The 25,728-nt window shown below is 44.9% G+C and overlaps 1 long non-coding RNA gene across 1 annotated transcript in view; it reads right to left on the reverse strand.

Moving 5' to 3' along the window:
• Positions 1–14,050: 14,050 nt before the first annotated feature.
• The window catches only part of LOC139609895 (uncharacterized), a 118,290-nt gene continuing 106,612 nt past the window's right edge, over positions 14,051–25,728 (reverse strand). Inside the window, exon 4 of the long non-coding RNA XR_011685395.1 lies at positions 14,051–14,830. This is a non-coding gene — a long non-coding RNA (uncharacterized lncRNA). The remainder of the gene's footprint in view (positions 14,831–25,728) is intronic.

Raw genomic sequence — 25,728 nt, forward strand, 5'->3', positions numbered from 1 at the left:
TGGTTTATTTGCAAATAAATGCCAAAAGCTGACAAGAGCACAGAGGCAGAGAGGCAGAAATACAAACTGTGCGGTTGAGAAAAGAAACCCCATGGAGCTGATAAAAATATCTCACCCCAAAAGAGAAAAGAGGGAAACAAAACAAGTTCACCAGCAGAGACACAGGTGAATTTGTCACAGAAAAAAAATAGAGCAAAAAACTGATACAGACTGGCAATGTAGACTTGTTTTTTTGCATAGAAAATAGTCCAGGAGCCATTAATAATTACTCAAAAACAACCTTTCATTTGAATTGGACGTCTTCAAATCCTCAGTTTGCAACAAAAAAACAAAAATAACGCCATCGTGTTAGACCCAATCCCTCCTTCCTTAAATCCTGCATAGAAACTGCTAATGTCCTTGTTGTTACCAATTGATCAATAATATTTTATTAGTGTCTGTAAATGCATCACAAAACCCAACCTAACTGCGACACTATTATATACTGACACAGCTGAACCTTCCTCTTCCACTCCAGCTCGATGTGTCAACAAGAGATGTCAATTTGATTGGTCAGTACTGAGGGCAGACGACTATTGATTGGCTGGTCATTAGGAGAGCGAGGCCCAGCGGGAGTATCAGGGCTGACACCGTTAACACCGAGCTCCGCCGTGTCGACCGCTCTTTAACGAACGGCCATCAACCGACCGGGGGCCTGGCAATTGACCCACCGGCTCCCTGCAATCCCTTACTGCCAGGCTGAAGTGTGAGTAAAGGGCTGTGGTGTGTGGTGGTATTGATCCCTGGATGAGACACTGGGGTCACGAAAGGGAAACTGTATCGGAGACAAGTTTACAATCGGAGTGAGAGCGATTTTTAGCTCCGAGAGAAGGAGCCTGGTCAGAGGGAGTTTTGTCCAGTGTGCACGACGTCTTAACACATAATGCAAAAGAAAAAAGCAAGAGGAAAACAATGAAAGAAGCTTTTTCACTTTCTTTCATGCTTTTCTGCCTGTTTGTTTAGAATCTGCAATGATATGAAGAAGTAACCCAGTGATTATTAGTGTACAGAGTTTACATCCAATTACGGATTTGTAATTAACGTTCACTTTTACTAACCTAGAAGTAACCTAATCCTAACATAGCGTGACCGTAGTTTATTTGCCATTATAACCTGTTATTATTTTTGCAAACACATTTCCTGAAAGTAGCATGCAGGTATTCAATGGAAACTATCATGTAAAAATACATGGATATAAATTCATATTCACATATTCATCTACCAATTCCCACCAATTTCCCAAAGCTGTCTCAGCACATTATTTCTGTATCCTGTGATGTCATATTGAGTTTTGACTGACACAACTTTCAGCACACGTTCTGATGAATGAACTCACGCTCTGTGTAGCACGCAGCATTAGCTCAATGCCTCAAATGTGAGCCCACGTGTTACAGGCTTTGTATCTCAGGTATTCGACCGTCTGGCTGATCGGACATCTTCATCGCCGGAGCTGGCAGAGGTACAAGTCAACAAAAGCGGAGTGGTTCAGCACTGCTGTGCCTTCTGGGGTGCCTGAACATAAATCTGTGAGTGTGGGTGAAAGAGAGAGAAAGTGTGTGTGTGTGTGTGTGTGTGGAAGGGGAAAAAGATGCAGGCGTGTGTGTGTGTTCCTGTGAAGAAACAGGCTTCCAGTCTATGACAGCGACAGCCTGTTTTGACTTGCTTATGCTCTGAAATATCATTAGTGGCTTATCAGATTAGTTTGAGAAAGGGATTAATATCAATGAGAAATCTTTAGGTATTGAGTCTGAAAACTGGTTTGTTCTGCTTTTATCTGCAGATTAAAAAAAAAAAAAGTACCACTATTTTCACTATTGTGATCTCAAGACACACGATGCACTAACAGCTCTAAAAACATCTTGTTTTGAATCAAACCGGGTGAGTTTGGTAAGTGATGGCGATCACAGAGTGAACTGTCAGAGCTGAGGAGATTGTTCATGACACTCGGGAAGCGACGGACGAAAATCCCAAATAACCACACGATGAAGACAGTGTGTGTGGCTGAATGTGTGTGTGTGTGTGTGTTTGTGCAGCAAGTGTGAGGGAGAGAGAGTGGCGGGCTGTGATCAGAAAGTGAATGAGCCATTTCACTGGCTGCACTTCTCCTCTCTCTCTCTCTCTCTCTCTCTCTCTCTCTCTCTCTCTCTCGGAGGGGAAGCCCGAGCTGTGGACAGCAGTGGAAATGAGCTCGGCCGTGCAGTAAGTGTGGCGACCTCGTGGCTAACCCCTCGCTGTTTCCCCCGCTCTCCCCACTAAATGATGCCTACTGTATCCTGCCCAAGAAGAAGAAGAGGAGGAGGAGGAGGAGGAGGAGGAGGAGGACAGAGCCTAAACTCCCACTGCCCCCACCCCTAGTGTTCTCTTATCAGCTGATCTGAAGGAGCAACTCAGCAAAGATATGCACTAATTCCATCTACTATGGGCATTTTGACTGTTCACTTGTGACAGTGTCGGTTTCTGACTTGTAGGCGTATTATCCATAAATATTGTGGATGTACTTGCAACTTCAAGAATTAAAGGTCAATTAAAGGGCCTGAAAGCTGATTTTCTCAGCCTCTTTCTATAAGTGATAGGACTCTATGCAAACACAATCCCTGGTTTCGATGGATTTGAGATTTGATCAGCCGTCAGTGGATGCGTCTCAAGGTGTGACATTTCATTTTGGATTGACGGCCAAGTATTTACCACGTTTCTTTCATGACTGTCATCTTTCATCTAGGGTATGCAGTGTAAAGGGGCCTATAAGGAGCAGTGGAAAGGGCTGGGAAAAAATGTGAAAAAGATCAATAGAAGAAGAAGAAGTGTGAAGAGGAGGTGAAGAGGATACACACCTGTAGAAAGAGTGAGGTGAGTGCAGAGAGTAGGAGAGGAAGAAAGAGGATGTAAGAGGGGGAAAGAGAGAGAGAGAGGCAAACATCCAGCTCTGCTCTGAGCTCACCCCTCCTCACAGGGGAGCCAGCTGGGCAGATTGCATGTGAAACAGAGGCTTTGATGGTTGCAGGTAGCAGCTTTTTTGCCCCCCCTCAGCCCTCCCCATCCCTACCCCTCCCCCTCCTCCCGGTTCCTCTCTGTGGAGCAACAGCGCGAACCAGAGCGGCCCTTCAGCAGGCACAGGTGGTATTGCTCACTCCAATTTAGCTCAAACCCCCGACTTGAAATAGCGCGGCTGTCACAGGCAATCTGCGGCGCGAGATGGACCGCTGACTCCGGCGGAGGGGAGAGAACGTGGAGGTAGGACGGGAAGGGAGTGAGCGAGGGGAGTGGAGGGAACAGAGAGAGGAAGGAGGAACTCACCCCCCCTTCATGCTGAGCTCTTCCCATCCAGCAGCAGCACATGTTCACTCCGAGCTAGGTGCAGAGAGAGGTCAGAATAGCCAGCAGTTTATTTATCAGAGGATGGGACTGCCTGGCATATGGGGGGGGTCCAATCTGTTAGCGTCCGTCCTGCTGTCCCCTGGAGGGGAAAAGGTGCTGCTGCTGACATGTGGGACAGCTGAGTGGAGCAAACTCTCAAACCAGGATGTACTGAATATAAAATCTGGCACGAATAATCCTGGCAGGGACCTCGGGTGACAGAAATGGCAGCCATATTGGAGGTCAACGTGCAGCTTTCACAGATTGTTTTGATGAGGTATTGACTAAAACATCACGCATAATATCACCTTGTTAGCTAAGCTCTTTCATGGCTAAATTATTTGCAAAACAACTTAAGGTGCATTACCCGGGATAAGACCTTATTGTGCCAACAGTTATGGAAATGTATCCTTGACTGACTTCACAAGACTTAAAGGAGAAGTCTGACTTTTAGTTTTCTCTGACAACACATTAGCAGAGTCGGGCGTTGTCGTGCCAGGCTGGTATGAAGTGGAGATTATTTGTGCACAGTCAGTTGTTCAGCGGTTGTCCATGATGGCAGCAGCTCTGGTCACTGAGAGATTTAAGTTCAAAGTCATTGCCCTACAGAGAGGAGAAGCAGTCAAGGTACGTTAGCCGGGATGGGACCTAATGAGATCAAATCGCTGCTCGGAGCACTGGGATGACGCAGGAGTTTGTGGGCTTATGCTGCAGAAAAAAAAAGGATGGGTGCTTTCATGCACGTTAGTTGCAGGGTGCAGCTGCTGAACATCTCTATGGCCAAGGAGCCTGAGTTCAGTTCTGATGGAAGTCGTAGTTTCATTTGACCTTTGACCTTTTAACCTGACATTGGTGTCAAAGCTTTACTTTTTCCCTCAGAACAGGTCACACCTCTTAGAAGAGGAATTTTTGGACCAGTTTTTATTCTTCAAACCAAAGTTCACAGCAGCTGCGTCAAGGTGGTTTTCCACTTTTGGCTCCGAGAAAAAACTGGTGCGACTGAAGATACAAGCGTGTACCTGCAGATTCTACAAATTGAGATAGCCAAGAAAGGTGTGTGTGTGTGTGTGTGTGTGTGTGTGTGTGCTGCTAGCTTTACTGCAAAAAAGGTGTGATTGCTAGGTCCCGAAAATAAACCTCAAACGGTTTGAACCCAGAGGAGAGGTGAGAAAAACGGATTTTGGTTCAGAGAGGAAAAGAAACGCAGATCGAATTTTACATGAAGGCATAGAAAGCTCTTCCTCTCCCATCCTCTTCGTCTGTCTCACTCTTTTTTCTTTGTCTCTCTCTCTCACACACACACACACACAGAAACACACACCCACAGCACACACACCTACACACCCATCTGTGGAATAATTGTCTTAAGTGCGGATGCTCTCTTCAGAGGTGCATTAACTGGTAATGCCTGCATCTGAGGATCCCTGGGTGCCTGATATCCAGTGAGTAGACACAGAGAGCACCCAGCAGTGTCGCACAGCACACAATCAGCGAGGGATTTACACACACTCACACACACACACACAAGCAAATGCACAAAGCAACAAAAACAGGAAGCACACGATTAGAATGAGCTCTGAGAGACTGAGAGCGTTTCTTCTTCGACAGTGTGCTTTTAAAGTCTTGTTGTTTTCGCCCGCAGCCACAGCCAGCTCGGATGATGTCGAGTTCCTCACAGAGGCTGAACCAGGCTGCTTTAGCAGCATGTTAATGCAGACTACAAATATCTGAAAAAGGAAGGAAAAAAAACATGCAAGCTCACTCTCACCACGTAGGGTTTAACGCCAGCTTTGGTTAAATCACCTAATTTTGTTGTTGTGCTCACAAACCAACCAGCATCGCTTTACTATACATGCACAAAAGAAGCATCGTTTTAATTTGATGATATATATTTATAGTTGTGAGTTACAAAGTGGCACGCTGCTTTCCACTGTTGTTTCTAAGAATGTTTTCAAGGCTTTGATAACACCTGCAGCATGTTGTTATTCTGTATCGGCCCATTTTTAGCTGCATGTCGCCCAATTACAACTGAAGAAAGGTTTGAAAACAAGTCACATGATCCTCACATAAACAGCCTGTTATTGGGCAGAGGAAAAGATAATAATCCCAACAGGTGGAACAAACTGATTTCAGGTTAAAGTTCACCTCAGAAGGTCCAGAATTTTGAACCTGAACAGACCAGTGGGACTCAAACTCAAACATGTAGGTCACCCAAACAGACAACAAACATTGAGCCTTTTTTTACCAGATGAGTTTCCGGAGTCCCCATCGTTGGGAACCCCACTTAACTGAGTTGCTCCACTCAAAAAAATGAGAGGGATGTTTGTTTGGCGCTGCCTTCCAATACGAGCATTTCCTAATCTGGCTGTACTATTGTTAGGGAAACATTGTCAGCGGCTTCTAAAAATGCACTGACTGTTTTCTCGTCTGCCACCTCTACAGTTAAGATTTAGGCAGTTAATGCTACTTAGTTTAGGACAGGACCAGATCGCGGTCATGGTTTAAAGACAGAGTGCGAACAGTGGTTTCCTGTGTCAAATCAGATGCTTTGTACACCAAACTGTTCATCCTGAGCTCCACCCTAAGAGGCTTTGCAGCACCATAACAATGCTTCTTAGAAAGGACAGTCGTTATTCACAGGCTCACAAGAGAAAATAGGTTGTTTTGAGTGCTTGCTCAAACAACCAATGGTGTCAGATCTTCCTCAGCCATGATGGAGACACTGCAGTGAGCTGTGATCAAGCGCCTGATACCAGACCTTTATGAATGAAACACCAGTTAAACTACAACTGCACAGAATTTACACTGGATTCACATTAGTGTTGATTCTGGCCACATGCTCCCTCTAACTGGCTCCTTAGCTAAAACGTACTTCGTTAGGTGCACATACAGAACACATACACACACACACACACACACACACACACACACACACACACACACACAAAAAGACACATACTCCAAACTGATTTCAGTGACTCTTGCGTCGTCCCTATCTCCCCAGAGCCTCCATCAGGTCAATACTCTTTCATGTGAGGGAAAAGACGGCAGACTGTGCCTTTAATTAAAGAAGTGGCCACTGAGTGTCCATCAGAGGCGTCAGAAGAGAGAGAGAGAGAGAGAGAGCAGGGACTTTCATCCTCTGGCTTCAAACACTCTGCTGAAAATGGACTTTTAGCCACCGTGGCGCTAACGTAGCGGACGGCCCTCGGTGCGTGACGACTCACACCCTGCGGCGTCAGCGGGGAGCCTGCTCTGAAGAACCATACACACACACACACACACACACACACATCAGGGAGAAGAAACTAAATAGTGAGTATGGAAGCTCCAGGAGCGTAATGACAGCTTCTGAGAGAACGTTTCTCTCTGAAAGCTGGACTCTTTTATACAACAGCTCTTTACAGACCCATAAACTAAAGCAACAAGATGTGCGTGCGTGCAAGTGAGAAAGGATGTAGTTAACTTTGGAGATCTCTGAGTCATCTTTCCACACCGACGGCACAACGTCGGTACCTGTCTCTTAAAAGGATGATAGTAAAATGCATTTGTGTGTGGGCGTGTATATGTGTGTGTGTGTGTCTGGGTGCTTACCTTGAAACAGATATCCTGAGAACACCTACGTAAACTCTCATCTGTACTAAGGTGACAAATGAAATAGTGGTGGAGCAAGAGAGTTGAAGATAAATGGCACAACCCCGGCGTGGAGCAATTAAACCTCTCTCTATGCCCACATTATTCACTTCCCCCTCCTCCCTGCTCCTCTCTCCAGGGGGTCCCAGCCTCACTTTGTTTGTTTTAATTATTTTTCCGTATGCAAATGTGCCATTGCTTCATAATTGCTGCATGAGCTCCTCGTCTCTGATTTGGAGAATTGAGGAGGGGGTAGAGATGGGTACAGAGTTTGGGGAGGTGGCGGGGGTGGGGGGGCAAGAGAGAAAGAGCATTGTTTATCGATTCAAGGGGAGCCATCTTTGGAGGAGTCATCAGCTAGTAGCAGTAAGGTAATCAATCGTTCATGTACATTACGCCACCTCCCCCCCTTCCCCCATGTACTAGCAGCGTGAGAAGTGTTAATGCTACCTCGCAACATCAATCACACACTGTGAGACGGGCGGGGAGGTAGGAGGAAGCAGGGACGAGAGCGAGAGGGAGGAGGGGAAGGAGGAGGCAGAGGAAGAGGAGCGCAGGAGAAGAGAGGAAGAAAGAAATATGTCAAAGGAGCACAAACGAGAAGAGAGGAAAGACAGAGGCTGATATTTACTTTCTGAAAACTAAAGACGTGGCTGTTGACTTCAGAAAAACATCCCTTCCACCTCCTCGTGGCTAAAGGGAGAGAGGTGGACGGAGATGAGAGGTGTAAGAACTTAAACTCTGCAGCAATAAGATGATAAAGGCTGCAGAGGTTAAATGCTTTTTAGCATTGACAGGATCTGTTATATATTTGTGCTGGACCTTCAGTGACTGCACAGAGTGGGAATCTGCAGTAAAACCACAGTCCCACCTGGCATTAACAGCATCTGGATATTTTGCCTGCATAAGGAAAAAAAAAGGTGGAAATGTGATGCAGTTGCAACGTGTTGCAAAAAGATCTAATAACAACTTCTCCAAATTACACAACATAGTATGTGTGTTGTCCAAACTGTCTGTGTTTTCTATCAGCAGGACGATATCATGTCACATCAAGTCACTTCTGAAATAAATCTGTTTTGTGATGTTACGTTTTTTTTGGGTTTGGGCACAAAAGCAACTTTCGATTTGGGAAAACATCACAGTCCGGGTTAAAATCACTACTCCATACTACTCCCTGGACCTTCATCGTCATGGTTACAATAATAAACATGTGGTTGAGTTTTGTGAATGATCCTGGTCAGGGTTTACCTTCCACAGGTTTTATAACCAATAAATAACAGAGTAAAATGTGTGTCAGTGAATCCGAGCTAACCTCGCTTCTCCTCAAAGATACAACTCTGAAAATTCAATGTAACCACATCAACTTTGCATTTATATTGTGGGCGAAAAACACAATTTGTAGCCTAAACTGCTTTCTTGGTTTCGGTGTAATTTATCTCCTCCTTATGCTTATTGAATGCAGGTTTTTGTCACATGGACTGTATTGTTTTTTGTGCTGTCTGTACTTTATAAAACTCATATGTTTTAACATCTTCTATTGTTTTATTGTGTTTTTATTGTTTTGTGTTGCCTTACCCCAAAAGGAATTTCCTCTTTGGGGGAAATGAAGATGTGAACTGAAGATATGGAGGTGGTGTTTCTAAGAGACTGTGCAGTGGATGTTCTTTTGTGTTTTCATGATTTTTGTGTGGAAAACAGACACTGGACCATTCACCAACCTTTTCCACTTTGGGGATACAAATAAAAATGCTTTATGGCACCTTGAATAAAGCCAAAAGAAACAGGATAATCCTGTCAGAGCAAGCCACAAGAATCATGGGAAATGTGGTTTCAAATAAACAAAGACTAGCACTAACAATACCACCGGTGTAAGACAGAGGCAACAAATCATCTTGACTGTGGCTTCATCTGTTTAAGATAATTATCCCTTGGTACAACAGTTAATTAGACAATGATATATTGATGTTTGAAAATGCGACACATAGTACCTTTAATAACATCACAGCAAAACCAAGAAAAAAGACAAAGATGCTCCCATATTTCCTCTGAATAGGCCACAAACAAACCTAACTGGCTTAAAAATAGAACAATATCACAATTTTGAATGAGAAAGGGAGAAACGGGGAAAAAGGGGAAATGGGTGGTAAAGTGACAGAAAGTGCAGCAAGTAAGAAAAACAAATCCAAATATACATTTATGAAACCGTATCTCCATTTTTGCAGAAATAAATCAGTCAATTTTTGTTATCCCAAAGTAGCTGAATGGATGTTTTGGGGCAGGTGTGCGTGTTGGGATTGGGAGACTGATGCTGCAGAGCGTTAATGAGGTATCCTATGAGAAAACAGGAGAGGACAGAGACAGATATTGAGAGGGAGACATGAAGATTTGGAGGGAAAGACGGGGAGGGAGAGGAAGAGAGTACAGTGAGTTGGCTGTGTGCTCAAAGACAAGAGAACAAACCCCTCAAAGTCATTCAGCTAATCCATCTTGACAACACTGAAGCCTCATCATATCGACCCCTCCCTCAGCTGTACACACAAACACACACACACACACACACACACATATACACACATTTCACTCCTTTCCTGACAGGCCCCCCCCCCAGCCCTGAGCCCTCCACCACCTCCACCACCACCACCACCAGCAGCAGCTCCTCTCCGACTGCTGAAAGGAGAGAGGGATGAAACAAGCAGGAGTGGAGGAAGGAGGAGGAAGGTCAGGGGGGAGGAAGGGAAGGGAAGAACAGCTGAGGTTCACCCCACAGGCGATGTGGAGGTGTGGAAGGTGGGTGCCTGAACCCCCCCCCCCCCCCCCCCCCCCTCCTACAACTGATGGCTTCACTAACTGACCACCCACAGCTCACGCTTTCCAGCACCTCAGAGAAAAGAAAGGAGGGGAAACTCTTCTTACATGAAAACCTAACCAACCTTCACTGCAATTTGTTAACTTAAATTAAAAGATGACAGTTTTTCAGGTGCTCAGCGAGATTCATGACCCAGCAGAAGGAGGTGAAGGCGATTTCCAGCTGCAATATGCTGCTTTTCGCCCGGAGCCAGCGAGGTGTTTTTACTGGGCCTACCTTCTCTCCTTCCCCTCATTTGGTCGAGTTCCCACCCCAGCACTTGTCACTCAACTTGATGAGCTGTCAACCTTGAATCGGTGTCCAGCCTGAGGCCGAGGCAACGGGCGACTGCAGCCAATCTGCAATTAAAGCAAATGTAAACAAAAATATGACCGGGTTCAGCTTCCTTTTGAATGGGGTTTTCTGTGCTGCATTTTTAATGATCACGCTACACACTGCACATTTAACCCATTTACTTTCCATCACTAATGACTTTCTAAGAAATATCATTGCTTTTGCACATTATTGTATAGATTCCCTGCAGCTGCTGGTTTTTATATGTTCAAAGCTCGAAAAAGATCATTAAATGGACAATAAAGCTACGTGTAGTAGCTTTAAAGTCAGACTTTTCAAAGAAGAAATAACATATTCTTCCTGATAGAAATAAAAATCAATTCACACAGGCTCCATCTAAAGTGTTAAAAACTAACTTATTCAGTGAGGAAATATCATCTAAAAACTGATGAGGCAGCTCAAGGAAAACTTGTGTGACTTGGATCATACAAAGCAGGTATTCGTATCTGTCAATCATCCATGGTTACCTGCAGTTGGTTGGCAGTATAAATAAAGTAAGTATCACACAGCATAAAGTTAAATCAAGGTACCTGCTCGGTCCGTGATGTTTTTCGTTGTTCGACAGCAGCGTACATAGAACGCAGTGACACCATCTTTGCTGTGGTCTACAGGAGACAACATATGGAAAGTTACAGACACATATGAGGTTTTTATACTATCAACAACCAGTGTTTCAAAGAAGAATTATTTCATTGGCCAAGTGCAGTGCAGAAACCCCATAATTAATTCCTGGGGGGGTAAAAAAAAAACAACAACCCTGTATATGAACTCGATCTGATCTCTAGGTTTTGGAAACAGGACATGGATGCACACACTGTGCGCAAATTATTTTAATCAGGTTAAATGGTAGATTTGCAAGTGAATCACGACTCCTGCAGAGGCTTTGAAAGCTGACATTGCTTAGTAATGTTTCATGTTCGCTTCTCACCATGCAGGAAAATGTGATTACTAATGCTGTTTGTTGCCCTTTAGATCAGAGAGGAGAGAAAAACCAATGCTGACAAGTCTGTGGAAGAAGGTGCACATGGAAACATGTTTGTCCTCATCTAACTATAAGATTAAAATGACAATGAGTGAAGTTTTGGTTCAGCTGAGGCTTTGAAAAGAAATGCTGAAAATGAGTAGTCACAGCCCTAATGAACAGCTTTACACATTATTAATGGTTGTTGATCAAAAAAAAAAATTGCCATGGCGATCAGAAAGCAGCGAGCCATGGCAACATTCAGCCAACTGGTTTCTCTGTCACTCTTCCCCCCCGCTCCCTCCAGCAGCAGCATCCTTTCTAAGAACTCAAATGGTGAAGCGCCGCCAGAAAAGTCAATTTTTCCTGTCCGACAGTGGATTGGCTGCCCATGGAGAGGGGGATTGTGGGAAGGCAGGGCGCCGAGGCTCTGATGTTGTGTGGCCGTTGGCACTGTTCAGATGCTCTGTCCCCAGGACCCCTGGAATTACTAAAGATTACCGCGCCACACTTGGCAGCCGGGTGTGTGTGTTTTATGTCGTGTTAATATATATGTGTGTGTGTGTTTGTGCATGTGCAACCATTCCTATGCCTACACGTGCACGTGAATGGATGCATGCGTGTGTGTGTGTGTGTGTGTGTGTGTGTGTGTGTGTGTGTCCCCTCTGGACAGCTGGCATGCCAAAGCCTGTTGAGCTGTTTGTCACACTTCTCTCACTCAGGAGAGCTCAAACAGCGTGTAGCGGCCTTTCACGGCTGACATGCTGGAGACTGTACTGACACACACACACACACACACACACACACACACACACACAGACACACACACACACACACACACACACACACACAGACACACAGACACACACACACACACACAAGCAGATACACTTTCTTCCTTTTTTATTTTAAGCAGTGATTCTCACACTGGAAAATCATCAGGGTATTTTGCATCTGACTCTGTCAGGTCTTATGATTCTGAGCCAGAAATCAAAGTTTATTCTTCAGCAGAGAGGTTGTAAACAAACCTCCAGATATTCTTCACCACTTAATCAGTGGCAAATCCAAAAAGTGAACAAAGTAAAATCTATTATTATGCATTTTAAGTTGTTCGAGATGAGTCTGAGGATGAGTTTAAATCAAGTTTTAAGTTTTATTAGCTAAAATGGGTTTGAATTTGAACATTTTCCTTTCAAAATGATGTTAATAGTCTTATTTGTTACCGTGACTACTAAGTCTGTCTGATGCTTTTGCATTTGTTTTTAGTCTTTGGTTTATTTTACAGTTTTTACCAGGTCTAAACCTAAGTCTCACCCCAAGTCAAGTTTTTAAGGAGTAAGTCATTAATAGTGTCTTACTGCATAGAGAAAATATGTGCAATCATGATTACAGGTTGTCTGCAAAGTCTAAGGCATCCTCACAACTCACATGTTGGGTAACACAGTAACTGTAATGGATGCATTTGTTTTCTCATTTCCAAATAAGCTCTGATCTGATCATGTGACTTCTCTCCTCACAATGTTGCAGCGTCCCCTTCTTCTGCAGCGTCTGAGCAGTGAAGTCAAAAACAAACTGGCCCAGAAACACAGAAAATACGACCTGAGCTTATCTGTGTCAGTGCTGGGTTTCCTCCATAAACTGCTCACAAAGCTGCTCTGGATGAGAGTGTGAGCTGCATCCCTAAAATGTGACAAACCCGTAGAAGTCTGACATTTTGCTGCGACCCGCTGCTTTCCTTCCCGACGTCAGAAAATATGAGAATCAGTCTGGGAAACAGAAGTTTAGCTTGTATGTCTGCTCAGTTGTGCTGTAATGCAGAATATACCCAGAAACACTCAGTGTGAGGTAACACAGCTCACTCATATTTAGACTTGCAATGAAATGATGTAAATAAATAGAATATATCTAATTTTTTTTTTCATACATACTGTACATGAATATGATTAACTGGCTGTGTAAAGGTGCTTGTAGATGCAACATGAATACATTACTGCAAGAACAATTCTCCAAGTATTAATTTGGAACTGCTAATCCTTTTATATTCCCCTCCTACTCCCCAACGCTGCAAGGCTCTCTGGCTGTGGATGGTAGAGCAGACACACACACACACACACACACACACCACCTAAAGCTTTACTTACAGTTGTTACTGTACGACAGACCAAAACTGTCATGGTTTGAGTGGCCTTTTCACACCCCCCCGTACACAATGGCAAATAGGAGCGTTTGATGCCAGGTTAATAGGATTTCTGGGTAATGAAGTTCTATTATTTGTTACCTGTTTTAAGCCTCAGTTTGAAGCTGATTGGAATAATTCACAGTTACACATTAAAACTGGGCTTTTTATTATTTAAAGTGAAGTTCTTGACTCTTACGTACACCTTTGTATTATAAATTAATTTTTTTGTCTTATCAGGACCTTTTACCTGAAGGAAATACAAGCATTTCAGTAAAGGACTCTTACACTGTGAGGAGGAATGGAGCTATGGAGTGAATCAGGTGCACAGGGAGAGATGGAGGAAGAAAGTAAAAGGGAGGATGGAAGTAAAAATGTGTAAAAATGGAAGTACGGAGGGATGAGAGCAGAAGGAAAATCAGGGAAAAATGAGAAAATTGAAAAAAGTCTGCAGCTGAAATCAGTTCACTTCACTTTTGTGATAAAACTCAGCAACTTTCTCAATAAATGAAGCATTTTGAATTTGAATTTGCCTCTGACTGGCTGTTTCTCAATAAGAATGGCCACCGAGGATCATGGGTATTGTAGTATTTAGAGCCACCCACCATTATTTCTCAGAAACAAAGATGAAATAATTCAGACTTTGTTGCCTATAAAACATATTGGGTGGTTCCATTATCTGAAGGTGTCTGTGCTTCTGTTACTTAATACAGAGGAAAAATTTGATGTTTGTAATTTAACTCAGAGAAAAAACACTTGGAGGATGGAGGAAGATAAAGTAAAAGGAAGAAAGGAATGACAAAGAAAGAGAAATAAGAGGAAGAGGACAGAACAGAAAAAAGGATGGGGGGAAGGCAGTAAAATGGAAAGAAGGAGAGGACTGATGGGAAGCAAAGGCAGCTGGGAGGGAAGGAGGGATGATGGAGGTGTGAGAGGGATTCATGAAGAGAAGAAAGGAGGAGGAGAGACAGTGAAAGAGAGATGATGTCCTCACTCTGCCTTCAGATCCATAAGCTCCACAGCAGTAAATTTCTTGCCATTTCATGGCCGTCAGCCGGGGCCAGTAAAACGCCGCCGCTGCTGCCGAGAAGAAAGACCCCTGTGGGGGTGGGGGGGCGGGCGAGGTGAGCCTGAAGGACGAGCTGTCCCTCACACACACTTGCTCTTTTTCTAACTCACACACAGTTTCACACACACTTCCACACACTCTCTCTCTCTCGCACACATCTCCTTCCTCCTCTCTCCTCACACCCAATTTCTCTTGTTAATTTTCCCCTTTTTTGCTCTTTTTCTTTCACACACTCACACGCCAACGTTCCCGATGAGGGAGACCCCCCGGTGTCCCCAAGTCCGGAGGCGCCTACATATCCCAGGGAGCCTTGCTGTGGGACTACGAGGGTCGCGGCCTCAGAGCCCAAAGTCCCATCCTCATTTCCTCTCATTTCAGAAAGGACGGGCAGGAAATTCCCTGGGAAAGACAGAAAAAAAAGGAATCACAGGATCATACAAATCAAGGGCAACCGAGTTAAGAGTGTGTGTGTGTGTGTGTGTGTGTGTGTGTGTGTGTGTATGTGTCCACTTTCCAGCGAGAGAAAGAGGAGAAGGAGGGAGTGTGAGAGATAAAGCGTATTAAGGGTGTTTGGAAAGATGAGTGTATGACCCATAAAGATATAAAGTGGCCGGCAGTCTGGGCTTTCCTCAGGCTTTATCCAATAAATGGGGTCCCATGGCTCTGAAGTGACAGATAACACACACTCTGACTGGTTGTGACAATCCCTCTGTCGGTCAGCACACATGTAGAGTTAAAACACTGGAGAGAGGCAGGGAGAGAAATGTAGGACAAAGAATCTGACACAAATATTGGAAAGCAAGGTGGTGTTCAGATGAAGCTGTTTACATCGATAACTGTTTAATTCATATTCATCTTTCAATAAGAAGTTGTTGCTATTGGATACGTTTACTGATGAATGGGACTTAAGGCACCACCTGAAAGTAGACTGAAGGCCCACAATGCATCTCTCCTGCAGTGAGGCAGGAGAAGGTGATAACAATCATTGTCGAATGAGAAAATGCTGTTTATCCCTCATTCAGATGAATAACTGTGTTAATGTTGAACTGTTGAAGCTTATTTACTAAAAGGGAGAGAGTGTGTAGTGTGTCTTTCCTCCTGATGCACTTGGTGTAGTGAGAAAAAGTTCAACCTGTGCTTTCTCTGCCATGACAAGTTGAAATGTCTGCAGATGATAAAGGTCAGCGAATCAGATTCATCCGAGAACGGTAAACAAACGACAGGGTTCCCTGGTGCCGTCAGGACTCAGGTTCGAGAGATTTATTCAGACTTTTAATAGAAACAGGTCATTCTCATTGATTTAACACATGAATCCAACTCCAAATATCCAACTTTTTTTTTTTTTTTTTCACAGCAAAAGCAGTTTTTCCAGTTTGATTTGGACTTAAAAACAAACAATAAAAAAACAGTTGTGCTGAAAGGTGACGGGTGTAAAAATATCTATCCTTGTTTCTGCAGGACACCAGAGATTGGGTGACTACTCCACAAACAGATGCAGCCCAGGGTGAACAGGTGCCCCACAGGAGGCAAAGGTCCTTCAAAGAGATGGTGTGTGTGTGTGTGTGTGTGTGTGTGTATGTGTGTGTGTGTGTGCCAGCAGGGCAGCAGAGGGCCAGGCTGTCTGAATCCCCTGACAGCCACTTGTCACTCTCCCCTCAGACCATCTGGGCCTTTTCCTCTGTCTTATCTCTACACACACACACACACACACACACACACACACACACACACGCCGCACCAATGGGAGCTGGTGGTGACAGTGGTGACGGCGGGGGTTGGGAGGGCAACAGATGCCAGTTTCTCCACGTTTGTTTCCCTCCATGCTTTTCACCTTCCCACCTCTCTCCATCTATCTCTGTCCCCCTCTGTCCCTCCCTCCCTCCATCAATCCATCCATCCTTCTCCTCCTCCCTTCTCCTTGCCTCACTTCCTTTCTCCCTTCTTCTTCCTTTTCCTCCATCTCCATAGCTTTCTCCCTCCCTCCATCCCACCCTCCCTCTCTCGTCTCGTATTCATTCACTCCATCCTCGGTCTCTGTCATGTTTGGGCCAGCTGGCATCTCACACCACTCGCCACACTCTTACCCTCACACACACACACATACACACACACACACACACACACACACACACACTGAGCCATATGCTGGAGCTGACCTCCACCGCTGCATTAGACCAGGGATGCAGTTTTTACACCAGCCACTCTCACAGGGAGCTGAACGGTTCATCAGGGACCAATAACTCTCTTGATTCAATATGTGGCATCGCTGCAGTTCAGTGACAACCTCAGTGCACACAGCTGCAGCACACATCTGCACGTGGTCCTGATCTGCTCAGACTGAGTCCTGTGCTTCTTCTTCAAGTACAAGGAAAAATGAAGTGACTTCTTCAGTTCAGAGCCAAAGCGGAGCTGCACTGAAACAACACCAACATGCAAACTGTGGACTGTGTGATCAACAATTATATTGCCTGACAACCCAGTGCTTCCTGCAGGAGCTGCTTCCTGACATTAATGCATGCAGACTTGGACCAGTCCACTTGTTTGCATTTGTGTGTGTAAAATGTGTGTTTTTAAAAATGAAATCTTTGGGTGACTACAACCTGAATAAATTAAGTCTGGCTGAGCTACAGGGCCTAAATTTCAGCCTCTTCTGTGATCCAAGAGGATGGATGGTGGCTGCTGGATATGTAAAAGCTTCCAAGTACCCAGCCCACCTCCACTTGACATCATTCAACACAGCATCAATACTTTATCCTGTTCCACCTCATGACTGTACTCGAAGGTTTCTTGGGTCAAAGGAGAACTAATTAGGCTGTTCCTCCTTCTTCTCCTCTTCAGTTTTACCCTCCTTCCTTCCTTCCTTCCCTTCTGTATTTCCCTCATGCATCTCCCCCGTGTCCACTCCTCTTTGCTGTTCTGAGGACTCGCACACCTCTGTGCTTCCTCTGCTTCTTCCCTTCAAGGAGGACGGCCCATCACCATTCTAGACACATAACCAGTCCCAGGCACAAGTGACAGCATCACACACACACACACACACAAACCCATGATCCAGCCGTGCGCATACACACACTACTCTCCATCCGTCACATTTACATTTCAAACTGCCTGCGCTTCCACCAACACATCCATTATTTACCAGCCTCTGGCCAAAGAGGAGAGCGCCATATCCACACTCCCCACTAGTGCGTGTGTGTGTGTATGTGTGTGTGTGAGGGACATGTACTCGAGTCTGCTGCACTTCCTCTCTTGCTGCTTCCCTCAGCAGCCTGCAATTATATTTCCAAACTTCATAAACTAAATTTCCCTTCCCTTTCTCATTTCTCTCTCGTTTCCGTCTTCTCGCTTCTCTGTCCCCCCCCCCCCGATCTTTTAAAAGTCGATTAGAGGCCGTTTGGTACCAACAGCGATGTCAAAACCACTGCACGTCACCGGAACTCAACAAATATGAAAAGTCTCGGTGGATTTTGTTTTTTTGAAGAGCAAGTAGGAAGTCAGTAGTTTGACTTCTTGTGCAAAAAATTGGAAAAGTGAAGCTCGGGGTGGGTTTGTGGATAAAAATAAATTGATGAAAATTGAAGCTTTCAAATGTCAATTTCAACTTTCCATTAGATTTTTGGTCTTTCTGTTCTTTAAGTTACTTTTTCCTCTGTTCCCTCTGGGGATGTACATTTCTGGACACACATATATAATCTATGTGTTTACATGTGTGATTCTCGGCGTGTGGGCCGGCATGTATGTCCTCGCGCATCCACGTGTGAGTCATGCTTCGCACCCTGACGACCGCTGTCTTTTCAGTGTGTAGCCGCGTTTGTCCGTGATGTGCGCGTTTCACACTCCTCACAACGTCAACGTCGACGAGGCAGGCCGACGGCAGGAGCCGACACATTCTGTCCATCTTGCACACACACACCTCCTTCTTGCTGTTTTTCTAGCCTTGCTGCACCTCCTGATGCCTCCTCACACCTCCTCCACATGAGGTGAGAGCTCAGAACGACATGTTGACTCTCATTTGTAAATTAATTGTAGGATACTACTGATTCATCCTCCGCACTGTGATTCTAGCCTCTGTTTGTCTCGAAAGAACATTTGATTCTTTCAAAACAAACCAGATGCTTATTTTCTTATGTTAACTAACCTAGAGAATAAGTGAAAGAAGGACTGTGTCGACTTCAGGGTACAAAAAAAAAAAAAAAAAAAAAAAAAAAAAAGGCCAGAAATCCCTCTTACTTTGATCTGTTATATTAAGAGAAGAGAGGCCAGCAGGAGGAAAGCTACTGTGGGCTAGCGGCTATGTAAAAGGCTGTGAGGGTGGCCTAGTTAAAGCACTCATAATGGATTACATTATGCTATAAACACACTCTCCTCCTGCCTGTCGTCTGACTTCTCCGCCCGAGTCACCTCAACGAGCCGGTAAATGGATGGTTAGGATGCTTCTTTTCCTTCGCTCCGCCAGCGAAGCTCTGACCTGTGGACGCTGCAAAGCGGTCTCGACTTCCTCTGTGAATAAGTGTGTATTTCTTTCTTTTTTTTGTAGAGAAAATGATAAGACAGCTCTATATTCTTTTGCCTCAGTCGTAGGAAAAAGCTGGTGACTTTCTGTATTGTTTTTACTGGCAAGAAATCCTATACAAAGACCAAATCCAACAAAAACCAATGAACAAAACCAAGAGAAACCAGTAACATGGATCCTGTCACACTTAATCACCAGCCTTCCAGCCAATCATTGATCAGAGCCTAACTTTAATGCATTTATAAGAAAGCTAACCAGCGATTGAGGTTATTTTATCCAAATCATGTATTGACTGCGATTACAAAGAGAAGGTGGAGCACTCCACCCTGAATTGATAGAGCTCCAAAAGCTCTCACTGCGCACTGGAGGCCTCTTCCTTCATCACTGACACGCACCAAAGGATTGTGGGATTGCCGGCCAAGCATCTTGGCAAGGGCCTCTGTGGCTGGCTGCTGCCATGGCGATGAAGCGGTGTGATGTTCTCTCCAGCAGACCCCCGCGATCGCTGCGCTGGTGGACCACAACAACACACCTTGGCCAGATTTCCTGGCTGCCGTCCTGCAGCATCCAAGCACCAAAAACAGCATGCTTCTCCTCTCAGATCCCCACCAGCACCTCTCTCCCTCCACTTCCCTCCTCCTCTCCTGACGTCTTACCTTCCCTTTCTCACCTAGCCAGATGAGCAGGCACCAAAATAGCGAGCGGTGTGTATTTATATGTCTAAAACATCACAGAGATGTCACAACATCGGGGATGCTAACTGTTAGACATCTCACTTTGCCTTATATACCACCTCGAGCCTTGCCACCCATACTGTGGACAGCAGTCTGATCATTCACACCTCTGCAGCGCTCGTAAAGGTGTGATAATTTCTCAGTGCAAAACACCAGTGAGCTTTTCCCATTGGTCACCTTACCTGTTAAGTGATGAGCACAAATTCACCCATATGTACCCTGTTAAACTGTTACATGATTCCTTGTGGAAACAGAAAAAAGTATTCGTCTGTGATACAGTTGTAAATCATACTTTGGACAAATTTCCAAAAACAAAACATCCACTTTCTAAATGATCACAGCTTGTTGTCTACGGGTGTTCAAGTTCGAAGCAGGGAGAAAGAGGAGATCATTTTACAGCCGATGAAGCCAATCATTCAAAACCTGAAACATTCCCGTGCAACATTCACGCTCCACTAAAACACACCTGGCTGCTCTAACTAAGCGAGGTCAGTCATTTTTCAACAGAGACAGTAGTTTAGCCAAACCTCTTTTTTTATAGTACAAATTACCACCAAAGAAAAATAGTTTCCAGGCAAGTGAAAACACATGGAGTCGATTCAGATGTATTTTGTCTTCTGTGGAGAGAGCGTTTTGTAGGAAGAGTCCTAATCTATTGCAACATGTGTGGGCCATACGTTTGCTCTGCCTCTGTTCGGGACGGCCTCTTGGCACGGCTACAGTCAGAGGTTTGCACAGCACCTGTGTGTCCTGCTCCACTCCACTCCTGTGTGTGTGTGTGTGTGTGTGGATCCAAATTAAAAACCTGTGGTGCATGGTCATCTTTAAACGCCCACAGCTGTTGTGTGAAAATGTAAAAAGAAAAACAAACAGTTTGTGCGCATACGCTGGAGTTGCATACGTTCGTGCATGCGCGTGCATATATGAAATTACATCACGCTGACATCTGCAGCACCGACTTCCTGAGGACAGTGAGGAGGCCCAGTTATCTCCACTTAAGGCTGGTTTGCAACAAAGCCTGACTTGCAGCACGCATGCATGCTCGGTTGAAAGATGACCTGTTATCTGTTTGCACACAGGGAAGATGAAAGGTCATATTTTCTCCATGTCTGTCACTCTTAACCAGCACACAGTATTTGATGCTCCTTCCCCAGAGCTATTAAACCAGGGCAAGTGTCATACTAGGAGACACTAACTCTTTTACACATGGCATCATTCTCCATACTTTATTGTCTTAACAGTTGGCTCAGGTTACTCGGGACAACGTGGTAAACACAGGGGATCACACACTTCAGCCAGCTAAATCTAAAACTGTTCATGTCCAAAGTAACTCAGGATTTTTCATATCCAAAACAGAGCTTATGATAAAACCCTCTGGAGTGGTTCAGTCTGAAATTACTGGCCACAAACTCATCATAATAAAGCAGTGATTTGATCACGTCTCGCGCAGCACTTCAGGAATTTCTGCTCATCTGGTTTGCATTTAAGAGCTGCGATCATATCACGAGTTTATGCTTGTATTTAGTTGTCTGACAGAAACAGATAAAACATGTAAATAAGAACAGTCATCAGTTCAGCTGTATTAAATTATAATATAGGTGATGATGTTGAGCAGGACGGGACAGAACACAGCATGTTGTTGTCACAGGGAAACAGATGTAGCTGCCTTAGTGTGTGCATAGTTTAAAGGGCCCATATTTTACTCTTCTTCTGTGTTTTATTCAAAGTGTTGATGACTGTAAGAACCAAATACCATCTCAATTTAGTTTTACATCTCCTCTCTCAGGCTTCTCTCTGGAGCTCTAATAACAACAGGTTAGTGAGCCAATCAGAAGAGACACTCAGAGCCTCCCTTCTGATTGGCTGACTGTTTTCTGAGTGATCCAATAAAAATATAGCAGATTTCAGGTAAACACTCAGAGTAACCAAATCCTTCAAAGTCGGATGCTGGGTTAAGTTTAAGTTTAACATTAAAATCAGTTTTAAAAAGTTTAGTTTTGAGTAACACTTGAAGACTGGAGGAGGTCACAGGTGTGTTTGGGGAGAGAGATCACGAGGAAGTGGGAGAGTGTGGGAGGAAGTGTGGTAGTGAAGGTCGTTGGATATATTAAAGTTTATTAGGGACAATAGGATGAACCATGAAGAATTCTATTGCAGTAGTCGAGTCTGGATTTGCTGAGGGCATGAATCAGAGTTTCAGCAGCACTCCATAGTCCATAGTCCAAAAAAGGTCTTTATATATACTGTATGAGCCTTTCATAAGAAGTCATGTACACAGGCAATGCAACAGCTCAGATCTTCTGGAAGATGAATCAGAATTTCTCTGCCAGTGAGTAGGATGGGTCGACCTCTTGTTAGACAGCATTCTTTAGTTTGCTCCCACATTCACCTTTAAGATTAAATATGTGGCTTAAACCAGGCAGAAATCAGGTGGCACTAGATGCTAACCACAACACAGCCAGAAGAGCTCCAGCTGCAGGAGATAATGCAGTTGTTTTTATGGGACAGACGGACGTGTCATCGGATACCAGTTCTTTTCTGTTGACTGGAAGCTGACAGACAGAGGAAGTTCTTCAACTTTGCTGCCAAATCTCTCACCTTGATGAAACAAGCACTAGATTCCATGTAACTTTTTTACAAGTCCTGGTTCACTTGTAAATTGAGGAGCGTGAACGAGTGAGTATCAGAATGCAACAAAGCGATCTTTGCCTCTGCCGTTCAGACCAAAGTCTGCAGGTGTGATGGCACCTTTTGCTTGATTCACATTTAATCCCATTTCCTAAAATCTGCGGCTCATGATGAAAATCCACTGCGCCTTTCCAATTCACAGAGCTTTTGTCAAATCAGTCAACAAGGCCCCCACGACTACAGGCTGTTTACAAAGCGAAGCCTCTCTCCTCCCTGTCACGTCGCGCTACAACTGGAGGGGAGCCGCGCAATCAAAGCCTGCCGAACACACGTCATCCTTTGAGGGGGTCTTTGAAATCTGGCCCTCATCCGCACACAGGAGCGCATCACCCTGCATTAGACAGTTTATGGAATAAATATTTGACGGCCGGCAATATCACAAGATGCAGAGAAACTTCCGAGTACGCAGCTGTTCAACCCCCCCCCCTCCTCAACTCCCAATCATCCCCCCTGCCTCTCCCGCTCTCCCCTCCCATCCTTTATCCTCCCTCCTTGCAGCCCTCCGCCCTGCCTGCCTGGCTCCTGCAGACAGAGAGCTGGTTTAAAGCTCAATTGTGCATTTTGCAGATAAAGTAGCAAAACTACTAGAGGCGGTGTTGTGAGCGCTCGTTGCCAGGGCAACACTGTTAGGGAGACCTGGTTCTCCATTACTACTTAATTTAGGCACTCTAATTGCATTCCACACAATCTGTGGCCACAATGTTATGCAGAGGAAGAGGAAGAGCAAGTTGGGGTGGAGGCGGGCGGGGGATAGGTCCTTGGTAAACACCTGCCTAGGAGCGAAAATAAAACGCCTCACAAACTGAACGTGGGGCAAAATGGCTTTGAAATTCTCTTTATTGCTGTTTGTGGTGATAAAATGCTTCGCTTAAAGATGAACCAAAACATTAAATTTCAATTTTGCACATTTCCCAAGAGCACATTATCCTGTTGTCTTTAATTTTAGGACAGAGACTGGGTGACTGGAAACGCTCATACGCGGAGAAGAAGTTAAATATATATATATATATATATATATACTGCTGAATGAAAGGTGAGGGAGACTGTGAAAGCATGAATCTTTGTTTGGTAAAGATCGTGTGTGTGTGTGTGTGTGTGTGTGTGTGTGTGTGTGTGTGTGTGACGGAGAGAGAGAGAGAGAGAGAGAGAGAGAGAGATAGACAGACAGAGGGAGGGAGTTAGAGTGGAGTAAAATTGGTCTAATTGTTCAAGCTTCTAGCCCCTGAGCCCTTCTTTCCCTTCAAAAGAGTGCACACACACACACACACACACACACACACACACACACACACACAGAGGCCTGTGAACCTCACTGTCCCTTTCAACCTCCACAGGGAGAGAGAAAGCTGGCCCACAATGCTTTTCTTCGGCCGGGGGTTTGAAATGATTGGTAACTATTGAGCCAATGTTTTCAGGTCCCTGACCCCCAGCGCTGAAGTGCCACAGACACTAGATACAACATAGCCCCAATTATCCTGCACTCTCCCCAGCCACTTCACCAACCCAGTGGACACCCCGCCTCAACTACAACCACACTGGTGCAAAAAACAAAAAAAAAAAGAAAGAAAAAAACCAACAAAAAACACTCCTCTTAACAGTTGAAAGTGTTTGTGTGCTGGTATTGGTTTCATTAAAGTAAAAAAAAGAAAAATTCTTCAAAGCACAAATCAACAACAAAGTCTTATGCTGCAACATTGTCATGGAAAAAAATAATTTTACACCTCTTTTGTGTGCTAATGTAACACAGTGGTGATTCAACCTGTGGCTGCTCCATCAAAGCTCCTGTGCTGTCTCTAAAGGCTGAGATGTGCTGCACGCTGCACAAACGTGCACAGGTTGGAGATGTCTGCTTCTTTACAACTTGTATAACAATCTGCGTTTACCTGTCTCTGTTTCTATCCCACTGTCCAGACAGAAGTTGGACCAAACTGCTGGTTTGTTTTTTTTTTTTTTTTGCACAACGCAAAGACATCACGGCCAAATTAGACAAAAGGAGAAGAGTGGAAGATAAAGCCAGAGGACATTTTTTTTCATATTTTAGAATCGCTGTAATGTGCACACTACAAAACATGGTGGTGCACAAAGAATGCAAATATCTCAGACAAGGTAAATCCATTTACCTTGAATATATATGAGATCACGGTGTGCATGTGTCCCCTCTCATCCCCCATCGAAGACTCTAAGAAAATCATTCCAGCTCCTGCAGAGGTCAAGATGCATTTTAGAACCGCTTCAACAAGGAGACCAGGCACAGCAGGTACGAGCTCAAACGCAGACTCGGGGTTTGTTGTCTCAGACCACATCGGTGAATCTGGGACGGGCAAATCAAGGTAAAAGCTTGAGTCTGCACTTGGCCGGAAGGTCCAACAGGATATATAAAGAAGAGGATGTACTGCCAAGTTTTTATCCAGGCCAGGTTTTCGAAAGCTGTGATCAATGCTTGGCACAGAAGATGTGGAAAAAGAAATCAAGTCAAAGGTCAAAGGTCATCATTAAATGCAAAGCTTTAGGAATCTGTCATTTGTTTTTGTTTTCTAATGCAGGCTTCCTGCTTCATCTCCAGAGACAAGAACCGGGAGAAACTGACTCTGACAGAGAAAGTTTTGATTTTTGTGTGAGAAACTTTCTCCTGTGTGTGTGTGTGTGTGTGTGTGTGTGTGTGATCGGATGTCTGATAGGGAGCTCTGGTGGATGTGTGGAGGGGGTGGCTGCAGTTTTGACCTCTGCCACTTTCTCCGACCTGTCCTTTGTCTCCTCTCACCCTGGCTCCCTTGCTCCCCACCCCCCTGCCCCCTTACCCTCACCGACAAAAGGTCCTCATGGATGAGGAGGAGGTGTGGTGGGGTGTGGGGGGGGAACCTCTTTTATGACTTCTTTGCCATTCCCCCCCCCCCCCCCTCCCGTTCGGTTTTCAGGCCCATTCGTTCCTGCCTCGTCCTCTGGAGTTGGGGGGCACCATTTATATCGTTGCCTGGGAATTAAGGCCCCGTGGCCCCTTTTGTTGTGAAGCAGGCTGGGGCAGCGGTGACTGGGGCAGGGGGCGAGGGGCAGGGGAGGGCTGCCCTTTGTTCCTGTCAGCAGAGTGGGCTTCAGTTCCCACAGACCTGAGGGGCCGACGGGGGGCCTGGGCCCCCGCAGCATGGCGGTGATGAGGTAATGTTTACAGAGCTGCGGGCCCTCACACATTCATCGATCATTCATTTATAGGGCCTGTATTCACACCAAGACAAACACGGACACACACAGGTGTGAAAGGTGGGTGTGCGTCTCACACATCAAACACACACTCAGGTTTGACTGAACCTGATCCTGAGATTAAAAACTAGCATCAAGCACAACAACACCGGCGGACGACACCGTCT

This window comes from Trachinotus anak, unplaced genomic scaffold, assembly GCF_046630095.1.
Source record: "Trachinotus anak isolate AG129_WGS33_773 ecotype Australia unplaced genomic scaffold, CSIRO_AGI_Tana_v1 ptg000026l, whole genome shotgun sequence".
Lineage (NCBI taxonomy): Eukaryota > Metazoa > Chordata > Actinopteri > Carangiformes > Carangidae > Trachinotus > Trachinotus anak.